General features: G+C 40.3%; 1 long non-coding RNA gene across 1 annotated transcript in view; it reads left to right on the top strand.

Annotated features, from left to right (window-relative positions):
- Nucleotides 1–20,950, top strand: part of LOC132823980 (uncharacterized) — a 66,290-nt gene that overhangs the window by 10,227 nt on the left and 35,113 nt on the right. Inside the window, exons 2-3 of the long non-coding RNA XR_009645617.1 lie at nt 283–394; nt 11,917–12,128. This is a non-coding gene — a long non-coding RNA (uncharacterized LOC132823980). The remainder of the gene's footprint in view (nt 1–282; nt 395–11,916; nt 12,129–20,950) is intronic.

Below are 20,950 nucleotides of genomic sequence, written 5' to 3'. Positions count from 1 at the left end.
CCCCCAGCATATTGGTATCCCTCTGATTCAGGTGAAGACCATCTTGTTTGTAGAGGTCCTACCTACCCCAGAAAGAGCCCCAATTATCCAGGAATCCAAAACCCTCCCCTGCACCATCCCTATAACCACGTGTTCAGTTCCTCTCTCTCCATATTCCTCACCTCGCTAGCACATAGCACGGGTAACAAACTAGAGATAACAACTCTGTTTGTCCTAGCTCTTAGCTTCCACCCTAGCTCCCTGAATTCTGCCTTAAATCCCCATCTCTTTCTACCTATATAGTTGGTGCCTATGTGGACCAGGATTTGGGGCTGCTCTCTCTCCCCTGCAAGGATCCCAAAAGCATGATCAGAGACATCACAAGTCCTGGCACCTGGGAGGCAACACACCAACTGTAAGTCTCTCATTCCCACAGAACCTCCTGTCTGTCCCCCTAACAATGAAGTCCTCAATGACTAATGCTCTGCTCCTCTTCCCCCTTCCCTTCTGAGCAACAGGGACAGACTCTGAGCCAGAGACCTGTGCCCTATTGGTTACCCCTGGTAAGTACTCCCCACCCCAACCAAAAGTATCCAAAACTCGCTGAGGGGAACGGCCACAGGGGATCCTGCACTGCCTGCCAGTTCCCTTTCCGCCCCCGGCGGTAACCCATCTACCTTTTTTTTACCAGAGGTGTGATTACCTCCCTGTAACTCCTCTCAATAACGCACCCTGCCTCCCGAACGATCCAATGTTCATCCAGCTCCAGTTCCCTAACGTGGTTTTCGAGGAGCTGGAGTTGGGTGCACTTTCCGAAGATGCAGGCAGCAGGGACACATTCTGCAGGAGTAACATTCAGTTGCTCTAACCTCCATCCCCACTATTCTAAATTCCAACAAGCCTGCTGAAAACTAAAAGAGAGGGGGAAAAGAGACTTGTCACCTCATCAATGCAGCGCACCTGAATCTTTTTCTTTGGTTAGAGAAGGAGGAGGATGGGTGGCAGACACTGCTGGTGTTGTGTTTCAGAGAAAGCAACCACCCAACTGTAAAGCCTCACTTACCCAGCAGTCTCGTGTTCACTCCTGCTCAGCGTGCGCTCTGCTTATACATGAGGTAAGTTTTTAAACTTTACTCCTGCCTTCCCGTCGGGCCTCTTGTCCTCACTGTCTGTCCTCCCACTGCAACTGCCGCTGAGAAAATGAAGATATTGGCCCAACCAATAAAATCTGAAATCCACAAGAACTGAGGAACACAGATCTCAAAGAATTGTACGAGTCCCCAGAAACTGAGAGACCAAAGCAGAGAAGATTGAAAACAAGAACCAGAATTTGAAAATCCACCTGACAGATAGGTGGCAATGAAGGATAGTGAGCATTGAGGAAGTGGTGAGATAGGTTGTGATGTACATTGTGGGAGCTTGGGTTTCTGATTTTTGAAGTAATAACTGGTCTGTTCTTTTGTGTGGCTGAAGTTAATTATTAACTTGTAAGCATTTAAGTGTGTCCTTTAAAACAGTTTTGGAAGTCTGGCTTTAAAATTAATGGGTTTTGAGCACCAGTAATGGATTTCCATTAATTTTAGGTTCTTTTGCTGTTCAACTGATAAATTATGGGGCCTCAAATTTTATTCAACAATTTAGGAACTTTTTTTTAAGCTTTAAGGAAATTTTCATTTTCTCACTTCTAACAGTTTGTTTAACAAAACATTTGTAGTTTAATTTTCATCAACTTCAATCATTGCATTCATTGTATGATGTAACAGGAACATAGATTACCAATGTAGGAAGTTTGTTCGGAGAGTCCTCATTTTCATTGTGTTTTCTGAAGAAAAGCATTATGCCTTTAATGCAAACAGCCTTGATGATACCATTATCAGTCAGCATACTGGGAGTACTCATTTCCTTTACTATAACTTATGGATCTCCAGAGAAGTATATCTCTTCCAAACCATGGCATGGAAATGCTTGTAGATATTTATTGTATATTCCCTCATAACCAGCTGGTTGATAACCGAACAACCCTTCTTTTTAGACGGAATCATCTTGTCAGGAAAATGTCAGAAAGAAAAAGCCTACTGCATCTGGTATTCTCAGGCAGTCTGCCATCCAAGTATTAAACTGCCCTGAGCCTGCTTAGCTTCCATGATCAGACATCTTCTGATGAGTATGGCCATAGGTACTGGCTAAGGGAGGTGTCCAGCTGAGCGCGACTTTACGTTTAACTTTTGACTTTTGAGTCGGACAATCCTATGAAGTTTTTGAAATAAGATGGCTAATTAGAATAGTGTTCCTGAGAAGGAAGTATTAGTGTAAGTCCCAGACCAGAAGTATTGGTCCAAAATTCCAAAGTGGTTACTTAAAACTGAGTACAATGAAGCTCAGGTGTACGATAATTCCAGGAAGAAGATATTTGCAGTTCTAATCTGAAAGCTAAAATCACAAATGACCAAAACTTACCAAGGTGTTAGATACAGGGACACTGGTATGGGTATTATAAGTAGTGTGCTTTGGCTACTGTACCAGTTTTGTTTCTTTTTGAAGGAGTATTTTAAGTTTAATGGGATTTTTCTATGTGCTTAAAATCTTTGAATTTGTATTATAAGTAAATCATTTGGATTATTTTATCTTTTTGAATAAACTTCCATTTTATTGTTGAAACAATACCTACAGCATTGCATACTTATGTTTCAGCAAGAAGTAATTTCATTAAAACTAAAACAAATCAAGATATGATTTATCAAGCCAGGTTCCACCAATAACATCAAATAGGTTCATAACAGTGACAGAGATGCAAATGGTCATGTTGGTGATGATGGATATGTATTCTGAGTACACCTCAGGTAAGCGCCATACTAAATGACCTGATTCAGCCTTGAACAGTTGCCAGAACAAGGAATGGAGTCCTGGATAGACAACATAATGTTTTTTGATAAGGATCCAATAACAACTCTTCAGTCCACCCAATAATTCACTAGAGAAGAATTTTTACATATCCATTTAATACAAGCAGAGTGAAAATCAGAGATGGTGGCAGCTTGTGAGATATGATGGTGAGGTGACACTGGCTGTTAGCATGTGTGTCACCGAGAAATAGCATGTCAATGGGGAATTGAAGGTAGCCAAAAATACATCTTTTGATATTTTTAGTAGTGTACAGGAATCAAAAGAGAAGTTATTGCCGAAGATTTTCTGGCTATGGTTGGTTAAATCAGAATGTAACCAGGCAAGATCAGTCCTGCAAAACTTGACAATAGTCAGGAGATGCTGGAGGAAGATGCCATGTTCAACCATGTTAGAAGCTATAGATGAGTCAGGAGAGATGACAAGGGATAGTTATAGCAGTAACAGTTATATTGTATGTAGCAGCTATATTGCATGTGATGTGTAATTTTGAACAAGACTGTTTTAATAATGTGGTGGGGTGGAAACCTGATTAGAGGAAATTAAGAATTGAAAAATGGCAGATTTGGGAGGCAACAATGAAGCCAAGGACCTTGGATAGTAAAGGAAGATTGGAGATGAGGCAGTAGTTAACAAGTATAAGATTTTTTTGAAGAGGGGTTGGTTGATAATAGGTTTGAAGGAGAAGGGTTAGTTCATGTGAAGAGGGAGTTCATGCGATAGGGAATTGAAATTTAAATACAATATTGTGCATTATTTTATTTGTTTGTGGAATATGGGAATCACTGACATGACAGTGCCTATTCAAAAATGCCCTTGAGAAAGTCCATGTAGCATCTGTAAAACAACATTGCTGTTGGGGCAGGATTTTCAGGATTTTGAACAAGTGACAATCAAGGTATTGTAATATAATTACAAATCAACTTGGTGCATTACTTCAAGAGGAACTTTGAGGTGGTGGGTGTCCCATTCACTGTTGATCTTCTTATTGGAATTTAGAGATTCGGAAGTTGTTGTTGAAAGAGCTTAGGTTTCAAAAGTTTAGCCTCTACCATTTATACCACCTCTTTAAGGATACCACTACCAAACACAGCTTCCTGTCCTCTCCACTGTCAGCATTCTGTAGGGACAGCTCACCCTGACCCATTACATCACCGTTCCTAATAATTCCTAACCACTCACCCCCAATCATGGCACCTTCCAATGCCATCACAGAATATGCGACACTTGCCCATGCACCTCCTCCTTCCTTACTGTCCAAGGTGCCAAATACACCTTCGAGGCAAAGCAGGGTTTTACTTACAGGAGACTAGATTGAGAGAAGTGTATGGGCTGCTCACAATGTGGTCTCCTTTACATTGGCAAAACGAATGCAGACCAAGAAAATACTTGCAGTATACTTCTGCTCTGTCTGTAAGAATGACCCCAATTTTCCAATTTCTTGCCAATTCAGTGAACCATCTTGTCCCCAGGCTAACATTTCTGTTCTGGGCCTGCTACTATGTTCCCGTGAAGCACAATGCAAGATGGAGGAGCTGACACCTCATTTTCTACTTAGGCACTTTACAGGCTGTAGGATTTAATGTTGAATTCCACAACTTCGGAGCATAACCTTGTCTGAATGTTTTCATACATTTTACTTCCACCTGCCCCCAACACACACATTTATAAACATGCACACACAGAGCCTTGTATTGTTTTCTTTGCTCTCACCAGAGGGAACCATTTTATCCTTTCAATCTCCAATTGCACCAATTATACATCTCTATCTCTCCTTCACCACTATTCATAATCCTCATGCACTGGTCACCCTCACAATTTGTTCCACTTGCTCCTCCTTTCTCAGTTTTTATGCTGTTAACAATCATTTACTATTAACATTCTATTTCATAAATACGTTTTTCTTTAAGCTTTAAATTTTCAGAAGGACATTCCCTTGTCAGTTAGATACCTGTGTTGCATCTGTATTAGAACAATTTCAATTTGGAAGGGCACGATCTTCAAAATTTCAACTATGATATTGTCAGGGACCATAGTTTTTACTGTATCCAGTGTGCTCGGCTATTTTCTGAAGTTATGTCAAATTGGGTAAAGAATGGAACATGAGATGCTATAATCTTCAGAGGATGCTTGAATATGTAATACAACCAATTCTCCCGGCTGAAGATGGTTACAGAACTTGTCCTTTAGACTGAATTACTTGACTGTAGCATCATTGATGGTAGGCATGTTCAGAGAATCTTTTCTTCCCATCGGCTATTAGTTGTGTACTGCCATCAACAACTGAGCAGGACAGGAGTTTAGAGTTTTTGACCTTGTTTTGGAATCACTTGGCTGTCCGTATGCTACTTGTGCTGTTATTCTGCGTAGGCACTTCATTTTTATACATACCTAATAAGGGTCCTGCAATGCACATTGGATCAAATTTTGTCTCCTGTCTTGAAGGTAACAGGGCTGGGCCAAGCATTAGGTTATAGATCATGGTCTGACACAATTCGATTGCTAATGATGACTCATGGTGCCAGTTGTAACTGCTGAATCATTCACAATTAATTTTAATCCATCCCATTAAACAACATTGTCATGCCACATAACATAATCAAAGAGTATGTAAGTTCCTAATGAAAGGCTTATGCCTGAAATGTCAATTCTCCCTCTCCTTGGATGCTGCCTGACTGATAGTGCTTTTCCAGCACCATGCTCTTCAACTCTAATCTCCAGCATCTGCAATCCTTGCTTTCTCCATGTAACATAACATGAAGACTAGACAAAGAATATGCCATTGTTACTCCTATATTGCTGTTGTCACAGACAGACACATCTGTAACAGGTAGATTGGTGAGAACCAGATTAATCAGGTTTTCCTTTTTTCCCACACCAAGAAAACATCCATGTGGCCAACTGGATATTTGCAAGCAAAACCTGTTAAGGGCAATACTAATATCAAAAAGTGAGAGAGAGGGAGTGGACTAAATCAAACTATAATTGGAGGAGGAAATATAGTACTGTATTGAGCATTGCCCACCTCTCTCTGAAGGCATTGAGAGCATTGATGAACACTGTATTGTCACAAAGCTGGTCCTTTTTTTTAAAAGTAGTTGCTTTTCTAAAGGATACTGTGTCTTTGGTTTTTATCAGAAGGTCGTAAACAAGCTGGGCTCTGAAACGGCTGGGTTTGCTACAGAGATGAAAGGCTTTTTTGTTTATACGTAAACAGATGAGTCTTTAGGCCAACGCTTTTATGTTTTTATAAGTAACCTGTCTAAGTCAAGGGGGCATGGCTAGTGCTCTTGCTGAACAGTTCAGTCCAGAACATGTTAGGGAGTTCAGCTGTGGAGCTGTGTGGAGACAGGCTGCTAGACTCTCTCTCCTTCTGCCCTTCTAACTTCGACCAATAAGCCTTTGTTTGAATTTTAATGTGTTTAAGAGGGTTTATTTATTGGAACTGTTGTGCACATTCATAACAGCATAATTAAGTCTAGTTTGCATAGACTGAGTTCTGGGGGTGTTCTTTATTCTGTTCTTTGTGTTTCATTCTGTAATTATGTGAATACATTTTTGTTTGTTTTGCAACCTGGTAATCAACCTTGCAAACTTACTCTGAATAATTTTCATTGTACACTTACCGACACAAATTGCAAAGTTATAGTCTGGGCTGCCTGCTTAAGAATGTTTTGAGTGGTCTAGCCTAGTCCATAAATGTATCACTAATTAGGTTTTTTAAAAATATATTTTTATTGAAAAAATAGACTTTTGTAATATTACAACAAATACAAAACAATATAAAGAAATAACATAAAAAAGTTTTTTAAAAAACCAACCCGCCCTCATGAACAAATATATCAATTTAGAAAGAAAAATATATAATCAAAAACCCCAACTAACTTTTTGACTAAATAATTAATAACCAACAACGGAACTATTAGATAGAATAACTCCAATCAGCCAAACAAGATGCTGATACGTTTGCAGTTCCTCCTCCCTGGATATTGGACTTGTAAAACATAATTGTTACGGCTATATAAAAGCCCATAATAGTGTAGCAGATAAATCTGTGTTCAGGTATTCCAAAAATGGCTGCCATGTCTAATAAAAATGATCAGCTTTGTGGTGTACCATACTTGTGAGAAAATCCAAGCGTATATGCTCCGTAATAATCTTTCGCCAACCTGACAGGCCCGGGGAGTTTTCGGATACCCGACCTATCAAGTTATTCTTTCTTGCCCAGAAAGTGAGGATATTGAAAAGTATTTTCTTATACGCACCTGCAGGGAACACACTGGGCAGGCCAAGTAGAAGAGAGATGGGGTCCTTCATCACCCTTACACCCAAAATCCTCTCCATTGCACTCGCCACAGATCCAGTATGTTTAAAGCCTACCACAGGACCAGAGACAATGGGGAAAAGTGCCCGTACAGACCTTGCACTTGGGACATGTTGAAGATAGCCCTGATTTAAATTTTGACATATAGTCTGGTGCCAAGTGGATCTTGTGGAGAATCTTCAACTGTAAAGCATAGGTCCTATTGCAATTTGATATCTTTCTTGCATTTTCCCAAATATCTTCCCATGCCTCTGAGGATACTTCAACACTTTGCTCTCTTGCCTACACCCTGCAGAGTCGATCGAACTCCTCTGAGGGGGCACCTTCCCATCTGATATAAAATACTGACAGAAAGTGTACTCTTAGCATGAGCTAAGTCTGGTTTGTAGGGATCAGTCAAAAGTGTAGTCATTTTTTGAGTAAAATCCCTAATTTGAAAAAAAATGAAAGAGTCCCTGTTAGATAGCTTGTATTGCCATGCTAAGTGATCAAAGGACATCCCTCAAATAAGTCGCCCATGCAAGACATACCTCTACCCAATGTTTGAATCCTGAATCTATCATCCCCGGTTGAAAACACGGCAGACTCACTCTAGGTGTAAGAGAAGCTGTTTTGCCAATATTGCCTTCCCTCTGTCGAATTACCCTCCATGCTTTAACAGTATTGATAACTATTGGGTTATGGCAATATTCCCTAAGTGTCCTCATTTTGTCCAAAAACAGCAAGCTAGTAAGGGAGCACCTTGCCTGGGAGGTTTTGATATCTAACCATATTGTAAGAGGGCCCCCATAGGCCCAGTCACTCACATAGGATAAAAATGAGCTTAGTTGGTAGCTTTTAAAGTCCAGAAGATCCACTCCCTCCCAATCTGTGAGGCAATTGCGGTTTAGCTAATTTAATGAGGGGCTGCTTACGATGCCAAATAAAAGAACTAAACCAGCCATTCAGTCTCCTGAATGTTTGCTTATTGAAAATCAGGAGGAGCATCCATATAGGGTATAACAAATGGGAGAGAATATTCATCTTAATAAGTGCTATTCATCCCAATCACGAGACCAGAAGTGCCTCCCATTTTTGAAGGTCTTGTTAAATTTTGTCAAATAATTGAACAAAATTAGCTTTGAACAGCCAATCCAGAACTGGAGTAATGAATATGCTTAAATACACAAAAACCCCCTGTGACCACTTAAATGGGAATCAGTATTCACCCTCAAGACCTAGCACCTTCGTAAGACCAACCATAGGCATAGCCTTTGATTTTGCAAGATTAATCTTGTAACCTGAAAAGGCGCTAAACGCACTGATGCACTGTATCAGGCGAGGCACCGAAACTGCTGGATTTGACAAAAGAAATTATGACATCATCCGCATACAACAAAATCTTATGTAATTTTGACCCTACTTCTGGAGCTGATATATTGGGATCCCTACGAATGGCATCTGTCAATGATTCAATCACCAATGTAAAAAGCAGTGGGTAAAGGGGACAGCCCTACCGGCTGCCCCTAAAAATGTTAAAATTGCTGGATCGCACTCCATTGATGATGACCGCAGGGAGAGGGTCATTGTAGAAAACCTTTACCTATCTAGACTTCGCCCAAGCCAAACCGCTCCAGAATATAGAAAAGGTATGGCCATTCAACTCAGTCAAATGCCTTCTCTGCATTTAGAGAAATCACTAATCTCTGTATAGACTGCTGTGAATACGTTTGAATTATATTAAGCGGCCTCCTTACATTCTTGGAGGACCTTCAGCTCTTTATGAAGCCCGTCTGGTCCTCTTTTACAATAGAAGGTAACATAGTCTCCAGCCTTAATGTAAAAGTCTTAGAGAGGATTTTAAAGTCTACATTCAAGAGTGAAATGGGCCTGTACGAGGCACAGTCCTCCGGGACCTTCCCTTTTTTAAGAATAAGCGAAATATTGGCCTCTCTCCGAAATGACGGGAGACAATCACGGCTGAATGAGTCATTAAACATGTTGAGCATCGGGTCTGACAATATGTTTATAAATTCCTTTTGGAATTTGCTGGCAAGTCCATCAGAACCGGGCACCTTTCCACTCTGGAGTTGCTTCACGGCCTCCTGCACCTCTTGCTCTGATAAGAGAGCATTGGGAAAAGACTTTTGTTTGGGTATCACATCTGGGAACTCCAGGTCCTTAAGAAAAGACTTCATTTTGGTCCACCCTTCCTCACAGCCCTCAGATTTGTATAACTTGGAGTAAAATCTCTGGAATGCCACATTAATCTTTTTGGAGTCACATGTTGGGTTCCAAACCCTTCCCTAATCGCTGTAATGGCTTGAGGGGCACTCCTTTTCCTGGAGAGTTATGCTAAGTATTTGCCTGGCCTGTCACCATGCTTACATAACCTTTGCTTTGCAAAAGTAAACTCCTTCTTTGCTGTCTGCATGAGCACGGATTTTGATGTAGACCGCAGCGCCGTTGTCCTTTGTAGCTTGACTGAGGGCTTGTCAAAGTAAGCTTTCTCAGCTGCCTTCAACCATGCTTCAAGGAGACATTGCTGCTGACCCTTCTGCTGCTTCCTACTGGCAGAGTAGGAAATAACTAACCCCTGGCATAGGCTTTGTCAGTTTCCCAAAGGATGGATGGGCTCCTAACCGAGCCTGAGTTAATGTCTAGGAACACCCAAAATTCCCTAGAGAAGTACTCCAGAAACGTATTATCCTTGAGGATAAAGGGACCCATTCGCCAGCGCCTCAAACCCACTGTAACGTCCTTAATCTTAACCAATAGGTACATTGGAGCAAGATTGGAGATGGTAATATTACCAATCGTACAAGATGCCACCAAGTCCAGGGTTGCCACAGGGGTCAGAAAAAAATCAATCTAGGTGTGACATCTGTGTGGATTGGGAAAAATAATAAAATCCCTGCCTGTAGGGTGGAGATGCCTCCAGACGTCCACCAGCCGTAACTCCACACACAGATCCACTGATTATTTAGTTTGTACAGAGAGTATCGGGGGGGCCTTTGGGCAACCTGTCCACCGAGGGATTCATGACACAGTTATCATCTCCCCCTATGATGATATGCCAAGACTCAAGACTGATCAGTTTAAAGGAAGTATCTACCACAACTTTGAGGGGATGGACCTGAGGGCAATAAACATTTAAAACACTATATACTTCCCTGTTTATCAGGGCTTTGAGAATTACAAATCTTCCATGTGTCTTTAACACATTCTAGTAACTTAAATGGGAGATTCCTCCTAACCAATATAGCCACTCCACTACTTCTGGTATTAAAAGATGAAAAGTAAACCCAATCAAAGCCATTCTGCTGTAGTTTCAAATGCTGCCTATCACCCAAGTGTGTCTCCTGTGACAAAGCAATATCCACGTTCTCCTTTCTAAGACCCAAAAGTACTTTCTTCCTCTTAATTAGTGAGTGACTCCCCTTGATATTCCAGGTACAGCATTTAATCAAGTCATTAGCCATAGCCTTCTGCAATAACATTTAAATTCCATAAAGGAGGAACTTGAACCACAAATCGCCGAGCCTTAGTGTCACAAAATCCATCAAACATAAAAACTACATAAACTAAAACCACTACAGTTAACAAACCTACAAAGCTATCAAAGATTATATACAACAAAAACCAAAAAACAAACCGACGTACAAAGCGCCAATGGCGCTGAATAGGGGAACTCACCCCCTGCCCAAAGGGGGTAACTACCCATCCCAAGACCCAATTTTCCATCCCATTGCCAAGACTGCAGCAGAGGCACATAACCACCTGAACCAGGTAGAAAATGCCCGTAAGTAGATATCTAGCCATCCCAACCATTTTCACTCCTCCTAGCTAGAACCGCACCGCAAACACAAGCAGAAGAGAAAGAAAATACACCATGAAATAGCAATGTGAATAAAGATAACATTTTTAAAGAAAAAAGGGGTAAATACCCCACCCATCCTTTGGTATAGCTTAACTTAAAATTTGAAAGTATACATCTCAACCGCTGCGCAATGTAGCTTAAACTAAATTATTACCAATAAAAAAAGGAAAAGAAAGCCCCAACAGGACTTCCTCTGTTTTTTAAAATAAAGAAAAGACATACCTAAACAACACTACTATTTGTACATACTAAATTGTTCAGATTAGATTAATGTGTCCACAAAGTCTCTTGCCTTCTTTGACATGTCAAAGAGATCTAAGGTGAGCTGAAGCGCCGCCGGATACCTCAGAGTATAACAGATCCCAAGCTCCCTCGGTCTTCTCTTGACACTGTCATAGGATTTTCCTTACTGGATCACCGCCGCTGAGAATACCTAGAAGAATATGATCTTAGAGCACTCATACATTAGAGCCTACGGATCCTTCCCCTGTATTCTGGAAGCTTCCACGATTCTCTCTTTATCTCCAAAATGATGAAACCGCACCAAGAGAGGACGAGGACATTGACCCACACCTGATGTCCACGCCGTGACCTGGTGTGTCCTCTCGATCTTCAAGCCTCTCATTCCAGCCTCCAAGTTAAAGAATTTCTGCAACCGTTCCTCAATAAATTCCTTCGTTACCCTCCGGCAAATCGACGATCCAAATATTTTTTCCCTGTTTTCAAGATTATCCACTTGGTCACACAAATTACGGACCCGCATCTCCAGGGCTTGGATCCTATCCTTGAAGGAACTGCTATCAGATTCCACCACTGTGACTCTATGTTAAACCTCATCCGTCCTTTTTTCCAGGACTCCCAGCTGCTGTTCATTCTTCTGCAGCATGAGAGAGATCGGGATCAGCTTCTCCTCTACCTACTTACCCAACATCTCACGAGATTTCGCGAGCTACTTCACCAGGGCCTGGTCGGTAATCGAGTCCAAGGATCCTGCAGGCTAGGGCGCGGGCCTGGCCTTGGATGCTCTCCTCCCTTCTTCGGCATCTCTGGACAGTGAAAACACAGGTAAGTTGATATTTTACAGAGTCCCAGGATATCACAATGGTCTGCATTGGGCAGGTTAGAAGTTTGTCCATTTCTGCTGCAGTGCGGATCCTCCTAGATTGCCGTCATCATGGATCCCTCAACTAATTAGGTTTTTGCCACATGCTTCTTCTCTTTTTCACCTGCTGTCTGGCACATCTGTCAATTCTATGTCCTTCGGGACTTTGAGACCTCTTGTTGTTACCAAGCCACTCTTCATCATTGAAATTGAAGTTCCACACAGAGTATATTCTGTAGTTGTTACAATACCTCTTCCAAGCATCCATGTCACAGTTCATGATTATTTTTGTCAATTTTTCCATAGAAAGGAGTTTGGAAAATAATTAGTTTGAAAGTATTTTTAAACCTAACCATATTCATTACAAAGTCATCAAATGCATATAGGTTAAATGTGTGAATTCAAAATGATTTCTGCAAATATTGAAAATACTGAGGAATAAAAATTAATTTAGTAATTATGAAGTACAGTAGGGCTAAATTGCCTATTCCAAAAAGTGAATGGAGTTTGGTCTGAACTGAGAAAGAGCAAAACAGAGAAGGCGTAATAGAATTAGGTTCAGCCATAGCTCTGATGGCTGTCAAGTTTTAAAGAGGGCAAGCTGTGAGGACTTCTACCTAGACTAAGAAATCAGCAATGTGAAGGACAGTTAGGTCAATATTTTATTTTCAGATTACTAAAATAACAGCTATGCATGGAAGTTTTTCATCTTGCAATCATTAGGCCAGAAAAAGAACGTCAAAGGAATCAATCATTTATTCTGTATAAGAAAAGGGTGCTGATTCATTGGCAAATCAATTCTGATTGATTGATGTGAAGATGCCAGTGTTGGACTGGGGTGGACAAAGTTAAAAATCACACAACACCAGACCATAGTCTGGTTGGACTATAACCTGGTGTTGTGTGATTTTTGACTGATTGATGGAGGCATTGCTACAGAGAATGCACTAGGGAACTATTGTACCCCACATTCAAAAAAGTGTAGTACTTGGATATGTCCCCTTTACCTGTAGAATACAAAGGCCACTGTGCATGAGTATATGTAGCTTTGAACATTGATAGGTGAGCCACTTTGTAAGCCTGACTGATTACTTTACTTTAAATTGGCTGTTAGTGTAATTTTTAGCACACTCACAATTGTTCAGTAAGTGTTGTCAAATCAATACATCATGTCTCACATGAAACATTATGCTCTGAGCTTTGCAAGTACAGATTGATTATGGTCAGTATTCTGCCTGTTGCAATTTAGTTGACTGGACATAATGTTGATACAATCCACGAGTTGTTGGGATGTACAGCCAATGCAGCTGGCATTACACCAGAACTGAATATCGTACTGCAGTCAAATATGGCGACAGTCATTGTGGTAACGTCAATAGATTGGTAATCCGGAGATGTAAAATAATGCACTGAGGATGTAGGTTCATATCACATTGAGAGTTAAAGGTGATCTATTACTGACTGTTGTAAAGTCCCATCTGGATCAGAATTTGCCGTGGGCAACAGAAATTTGCTGTTGTTACTTGGTCTGGCCTATACATGACTCCAGATTCACACACATTCAGTTGTTGATTTTTAACTACCTTCTGAAATGATCTTGCAAACACTTAAGTCAAAAGCAAATAGGGGCGGGCAATGCAAGTTAGCCTTGACAGCAATATTACACCCCATTTAAAAACAAAGAAAACACATAAAATATACATTGACAACCTGAAGTTTGATGTACACTTTGTTTTTGATACCAACTGATTGAGATTTTTTTGGAATTAACTTTTATAAATGACAATTAATTTGTGAAATACCAGTTGCAAAGAAATGGAATTCCAATTAACTGCTTTTACAAAATTTACATAATTTCACCTCATGTTTCCTTCTCAAATACCAATTGATGACACAGTTATGTTAAAATATGAATGACCATGTACAGGATGCATTTAAGTAAATCTACATTTCATAACTGAATGTGAATGTACAGGTAGATGAAGTCCACAAATCAATTAAGTGTGTGATTTTTACAATGAAACTGCTGCAAAATAAGTACAAAGAATTCTTCAATTTATTTGATATTTTCCAATTTAGGGGATGTGGGACCCTAACAGCATTATTGGTAGGCTGCTAATCCAGACACCATTGTAATGTTCTGGAGACCTGAATTTGAATCCCGGCATTGCAGATGGTGAAATTTGAATTCATTAAAAATCTGAAATTGAGAGTTTAGTGACGACCTCAAAACCATTGTTGATTGTCAGGAAAACCATCTTTGCTAATGGCCTTCAGGGACAGAAATTGCAATCTTTAGTGGGTTTGACCAACTTTTGACTTACAGAAAAAAAACCTCTTAACTACCCTCTGGACAATTATTGATGAGCAACATGAGCCTAGCCATCAATGCGATGTCTGTGAATTCATTTTTTAAAATCTCAGATTGTTACATGCATTTTCATTACAGCATTCGAGGCAATATTGAATACTGCTCACTGCTGCAGCTCTATGTTGAAAAGCAGTTTTTTAAATCATATGATGATTTATGCATCTAATTTTATCAAAGAAAATTAAAATAAAGGTTCAATGTGACCTGAGCATTCTGTCCAAAATGTTTGAAAATCTAACTGTAATGTGTCTTCACCTGGAATGGATTAAAAGCAGACATAACTTCATACATACACACATCTTCCCATGGGTACCGTTGAAATCTACAGGTGGCAGCACAGTGCTTAAAGTGTTCTCATACAATCCTACATGTCTTTGGGATGTGCTCAAAATTATTTGTTGCACTCTTAACTCTACTGTGTATGCATCAAAACTCTTGATCCTTTGTCTATTAAAAATCAATCTAACTTGGCCTTCACTATTTTTAATAAGAGAATTGCAAGAACCTCCTATTCTCAAACTGTAGAAATCAGCATGTATTCGTGGATGGAAAGTATTCCGCCTGGAGGTTGGTGACCAGTGGTGTCCTGTAGGGATTTGTTCTTGGGCCTCTGCTCTTTGTAGTTTTTATAAATGACTTAGACAAAGAAATGGAAGGGTGGGTCAGTAAGTTTGCTGATGATACAATGGTCGGTGGGGTTGTAGATAGTGTCAAGGGTTGTTTTAGGTTACAACGTGACTGACAGGATGCAGAGCTGTGCTGAGAAGTGGCGGATGGAGTTCAACCTGGATAAATGCGAAGGTCATTTTGGAAGGTCAAATTTGAATGCTGAATGCAGGGCTAAAGACAGGATCCTTGGCAGTGTGGAGGAACAGTGGGATCTTGGGGTCCGTGTACAAAGTTGCCAGCCAAATTGATAGGGTTGTTAAGAAGGCGTATGGTGTTTTGGCTTTCATTAACAGGGGAATTGAGTTTAAGAGCTGCGAGGTTTTGCTGTAGTTCTATAAAACCCTGGTTAGACCACACTTGAAATATTGCGTCCAGTTCTGGTTGCCTCATTATAAGAAGGATGTAAATGCTTTAGGGAGGGTGCAGAGGAGATTTACTAGGATGCTGCCTGGATTGGAGGGCTTGTCTTACGAAGAGAGAGTAGTGAGCTTGGGCTTTTCACACTGGAGAGAAGAGGGAAGAGAGGTGACCTGGTAGAGGTGTATAAGGTAATGAGAGGCATATATAGAGTAGATAGCCAGAGACTTTTCCCCAGGGCAGAAATGGCTATCATGAGGGGTCATAATTTTAAGGTGATTGGAGGAAGGTATAGGGGAGATGTCAGAGGTAGATTTTTTTGCAGAGAGTGGAATCCACTGCCAGCAGTGGTAGTAGAGTCTGAAACATTAGGGACATTTATGTGACATGGACGGCAGTAAATTGAGGGGTGTGTAGGTTAGGTTAGTCTTAGATTAAGATAAATGCTCGGCATAACATCGTGGGCTGAAGGGCTATACTGTGCTATACTGTTCTGTGTTCTATGTTCTTGTATCCATTATTTCCAATCTCTTCCACAATGAGAAACATGCTCCTTGTATCCACTCTATCAAGTTCCCTCAGGATCTTGTATGTATCAATAATATAATTTTTATTAGTCAAAACCCTATGGATAAAGGCCCAAACTGTTCAATTCTTCTTCATAAAATAATCCTTTCATCTCAGCAATGGGTCTATTGGGCCCTCTTTGAACTTCTTCTAATGCAATTCGGTCCTTTCTCAAAGAAGGAAACCAAAATTATACACCATATACCTGATATGATAAGGCCCTGTACAGTTGCAGTAAAATTTCTCTCCTCTGGTATTCTATTTACCATGTAACAAATGACAACATTCCATTTACTTTCCTAACCACTTGCTTACATGCAAACTAACATTTTGTGATTCATGTACCAGGCACTCCAATTTCTCTTCAATTTCTGCAATCTCCATTGAAATAATATATTGCTTTTCTGTTCTTCTTTCCAAAGCTGACAATCTAAATTTGCATCCAATAAAGTATTGGATGTAGTAGCACTCATGTTGTCCTTCCTGAATAATTATTATTTTGCAGCTGCTGTTAATAGAAGAGCTGTTCTTTATGTATTATTTGTCAGGAGATGGCCTTTTGGTGGTAGATATTTGGAAAACTAATTGAAGACTAACAAAACAACAAAAAAACATTTGGACAAAAGGATGTACCTTACCCTTAAGCAACAGCAGCAGTTTCTGAGCGTATAGATGGCTGTACAGATCTGAAGGTAGGGCATAACCAACAAGAAAACTGGGCTACTTTCATCATGATTAAAATCAAATTTATCTCAAGATGAAATAAATTTCTAAGATTACCTTATATTAATGAAAACAACACAAAAGGTCTGGTGTACTCAAACTGCAGTACAGTGCCATATAATACAGAAAGCAAGAAGGCTAGAATGCTCTGTTCAGAGAAGAAAAAGAAGAATCCCTATAGTATGGAAACAGGCCATTCAGCACATCAAATTGTTTTCAAGAAGGAGTTAGTTATAGTCCTTGAGGCTGAAGATAACAAAGAGTATGGGGAGAAAGCAGGAACAAGATACTGAGTTGAAAGATCAGCCATGATCACATTGAATGGCAGAGCAGGCTTGAAAGCAACGTTGTTGATCTAAGCTGTGGCTGCACCAAGGCACTGATCACTGCAATATAGCAGTCAGATTGTGGTGTTAACTTCCAGCTCTGGAAGTATGTTCACATGTGGGTTTCAGAGGCCTTTGAAGCAAGAATAATATTAGTGGGAAAGTTGCCAAGTAGCCTATTCCTGTTCCTTTTTTGTGTTTATGTGTGAACATTTGATGTTCCGACATAGAGTCTTAGAGATAGACAGCATAGAAACAAACCCTTTGGTTCAACTCGTCCATGCCTACCAGATATTCTAACCTAATCTAATCCCATTTGCCAGCACTTGGCCCATATCTCTCTAAACCCTTCCTATTCGTATACTCATCCAGATGTCTTTTAAATGCTGTAATTGTATCAGCCTCCAGCACTTCCTCTGGCAGCTCATTCTATACACACACCACCCTCTGCATGAAAAAGTTGCTCTTTAGGTCCATTTTATATCTTTTTCCTCTCATCCTGAACTTTATGGTCTCCCAATTCTGCCTAGTTGCGGTTAAAAGGACATACAGGTTTTTCATTGACAAGAAATTAACTCTTTGTTGTACAGAGCTTTATTAAACCAATGGCAAGAAAGAAACATGCAGCGTGGTGTCTCAGTCGTTAGCACTGCTGCCTCACAGCGTCAGGGACCTGCGTTTGATTCCAGCCTTGGGTGACTGTCTGTTGGAGATTGCACATTTGAGTGTTCCAGTTTCTCCCACAGTCCGAAGATACACAGCCTACTTGTGTTTGGATTGGGGGTGGGAGGGGTTGTCTGGGTGGGATGGTCTTCAGAGGACTGATGTGGATTTGATGAGCCGAATGACCTCCAACTTGGTGTTTTACTGATGTGGCAATGTCTATGTTATCTCTGTAACATAAGAAACTAGGTGTGGATTTTGTGGTATTGATGAATCTTACAGACATTTATTATAATTAATTATAATGCACAAACTTTACATTCCTCAAGCCTATAAATGTCTGGACTAATATTACAGTGGATTTACAAGTTACAATGGAATAGCATGCTTTCAGCAGAGTGTCACACATCAAGTGATCATGGTAAGATGGATTATGCGATCTCTTTACCTGCAGGTTAAATGTTGTCATGGAGTAAACATGTCATGAACATATGCCTCTCAATGCAGACTGACCATGGCACAGAACACAGATCACATCACATTTCCTCACATTACACCCCATCTGCCAATTGTTTTGTCCATTCACTTAATCTCTCTATATCCCATTGCAGATTTTCCACTTCCTTTTGGCAACTCACTTTCTTGCCTTTTGATGTCAAGCGCACATTGGATTGAGGAAAGGAGACAAAGGGTAGTGGTGGAGGGTGGTTTTCCAGACCGGAAGCTGGTGACCAGCAGTGTTCCACAGGGATTGGAAATGGGTCCACTTTTGTTTATCATTTATATAAACGATTTGGATGAGAATTTAGAAGACATGATTAGTAATTTGCGGATGACACCAAAATTGATGGTACAGTGGACAATGAAGAAGGTTGTCTAAGATTACAAAGAGATCTTGATCAATTAGGTCAATGGGATGAGGAGTGGCAGATGGAGTTTGATTTGAATAAATGCAAGATATTGCATTTTGGTAAAACAAACAAGGGCAGGACCTATTCAATTAAAATAGGGCCTTGACTAATGTAGAATGTGGAGACCTAGGAGTTCAATTCCATATTTCTGTCACATATAGGCAGGGTGATTTAGAAGCCGTTTAGCACACTTGCATTTATTGCTCAGTCCTTTGGGTACGGAAGTTTGGACGTCATGCCTAGGTTGTACATGGTGAGGCCTCTTCTGGAGTATTGTGTGGTTCCTGAAGAAGGGCTCATGCCCGAAATGTCGATTCTCCTGTTCCTTGAATGCTGCCTGACCTGCGGCGCTTTTCCAGCAACACATTTTCAGCTCCAGTTCTGGTCACCCTGTTATAGGCAAGATATAATTAAGCTGGAGACGGTTCAGAAAAGATTTAATAGGAATAGAGGGTTTGAGTTATAAGGAGAACCTGAATAGGCTGGGACTTTTCACTGGAGGTTTCGAAGTGACTTTATAGAGGTTTATAAAATCATGAGAGACATCATGAGGTGAATGGCAGGTGTATTTTCCCTAGGGTGGGGAATTTCAAGACTAGAGCGCATATAGAGAAAAAGAATTTTAAAAAGACATAAGAGGCAATTTTTTTACACAGAGGGTGGTTCATATGTGGAATGAACCTCCAAAGGAAGTAGTCGATGTGGACACAGTTACAATATTTAAAAGTATTTGGGTAAGTATGTGAATAGGAACAATTTGGAGGGATATGGGCCAAATTCAGGCAAATGGGACTTGTTTGATTTGGGAACAGAGTTGGCGTGGACTAGTTGGATCAAAGGATCTGCTTCCATACAGCACATTTGGTTTCCACGTTCAATCATTGTTTATAAATAATTATGAAGTCCCAGGTCTCAGTCATTTGGTACTCTACCAGTTACATCTTGCCAACCAAAGCAATACCAAACCTGACAGCTAACCAATTTGTTATCCATGCTAAATATGTTACCCCTGTCAACTTGTGCTCTTCTTGTGTAGCTATGTTTGATGTGGCAACTTCTCAAATGCCTTTTTGAAATCCAGGGATACTACATCAATAGATTGCCCTTTATCTCCCTAAATTTTACTTCCTCAAAATGTCTCATAAAATTACAAAAGTATTTTTCTTTTGTCAAATCATGTTGACAATATCTGACCATGTTATGATTTTCTAAGCATCCTGCTATAATATTTGATTCTATATCTGACTGATACTAAGCTAGCTTGCCTAGGTTTTGTCTTCCTCCTTTCTTGAAAATTAATATTAAATTAGCTGCCTAATAATCCTATAACTTATCTTGAACTCTAAAAGCATAGCGCTACCCAAGCACTCTTTGGCTTCTCACTGGATCACAATTACACAGTTTCAGTGTAGGTCAGTTGTGTTTTCAGTAATAAACTAAACAGTTCCTTTCTGCATGGGAATTGCTTCACTTTCTCCTTGGACATCCCCAAGTCCCAGATACAGAGTTATTCAACTGCTGTAAGACTTTCCTGAGCTTCACAGAACTTTCCTGAGTTTCCTAACTACACAGAATTTATGTAGCTGATTTGCCCTTCCCTTCAGCACTGGTAAAAATCAGCAATCCTAAAATGGAAGTCTTCCCTCTCTTCTTCGCATACTTACTGACAATTGGTCTCTAATCTTTTGAACGATTCTCATGTGACTTTAGAATGTCCTAATTCACAAAATATCGCAATAGACCTCTTCCTTATTTCTGGGCAGAATCAAATATTGCCAACGAGCAATGTTGGGAACTGAATGTACTCTGAATGTTACATTTCAAACAAAATGATAGCTTGCTCTTGTTGTGGTTCTGTTCGCCGAGCTGGAAGTTTTTGCTGCAAACGTTTCGTTCCCTGGCTAGGGAACATCATCAGTGCTATTGGAGCCTCCTGTGAAGCGCTGCTTTGATGTTTCTTCCGGTATTTATAGTGGTTTGTTCTTGCCGCTTCCGGGTGTCAGTTTCAGCTGTAGTAGTTTGTATGTGGGGTCCAGGTTGATGTGTCTGTTGATGGATCTTCTTGCCGTTTCCGGGTGTCAGTTTCAGCTGTAGTGGTTTGTATATGGGGTCCAGGTCTATGTGTCTGTTAATGGAGTTTGTGGATGAATGCCATGCCTCTAGGAATTCCCTGGCTGTTCTCTGTCTGGCTTGTCCTA

The sequence above is a fragment of the Hemiscyllium ocellatum genome, chromosome 17 (assembly GCF_020745735.1).
Source record: "Hemiscyllium ocellatum isolate sHemOce1 chromosome 17, sHemOce1.pat.X.cur, whole genome shotgun sequence".
Taxonomy (NCBI): domain Eukaryota; kingdom Metazoa; phylum Chordata; class Chondrichthyes; order Orectolobiformes; family Hemiscylliidae; genus Hemiscyllium; species Hemiscyllium ocellatum.
The sequence above is the reverse complement of the archived record's forward strand: the minus strand, read 5'-3'. Positions and strand labels throughout refer to the sequence as shown.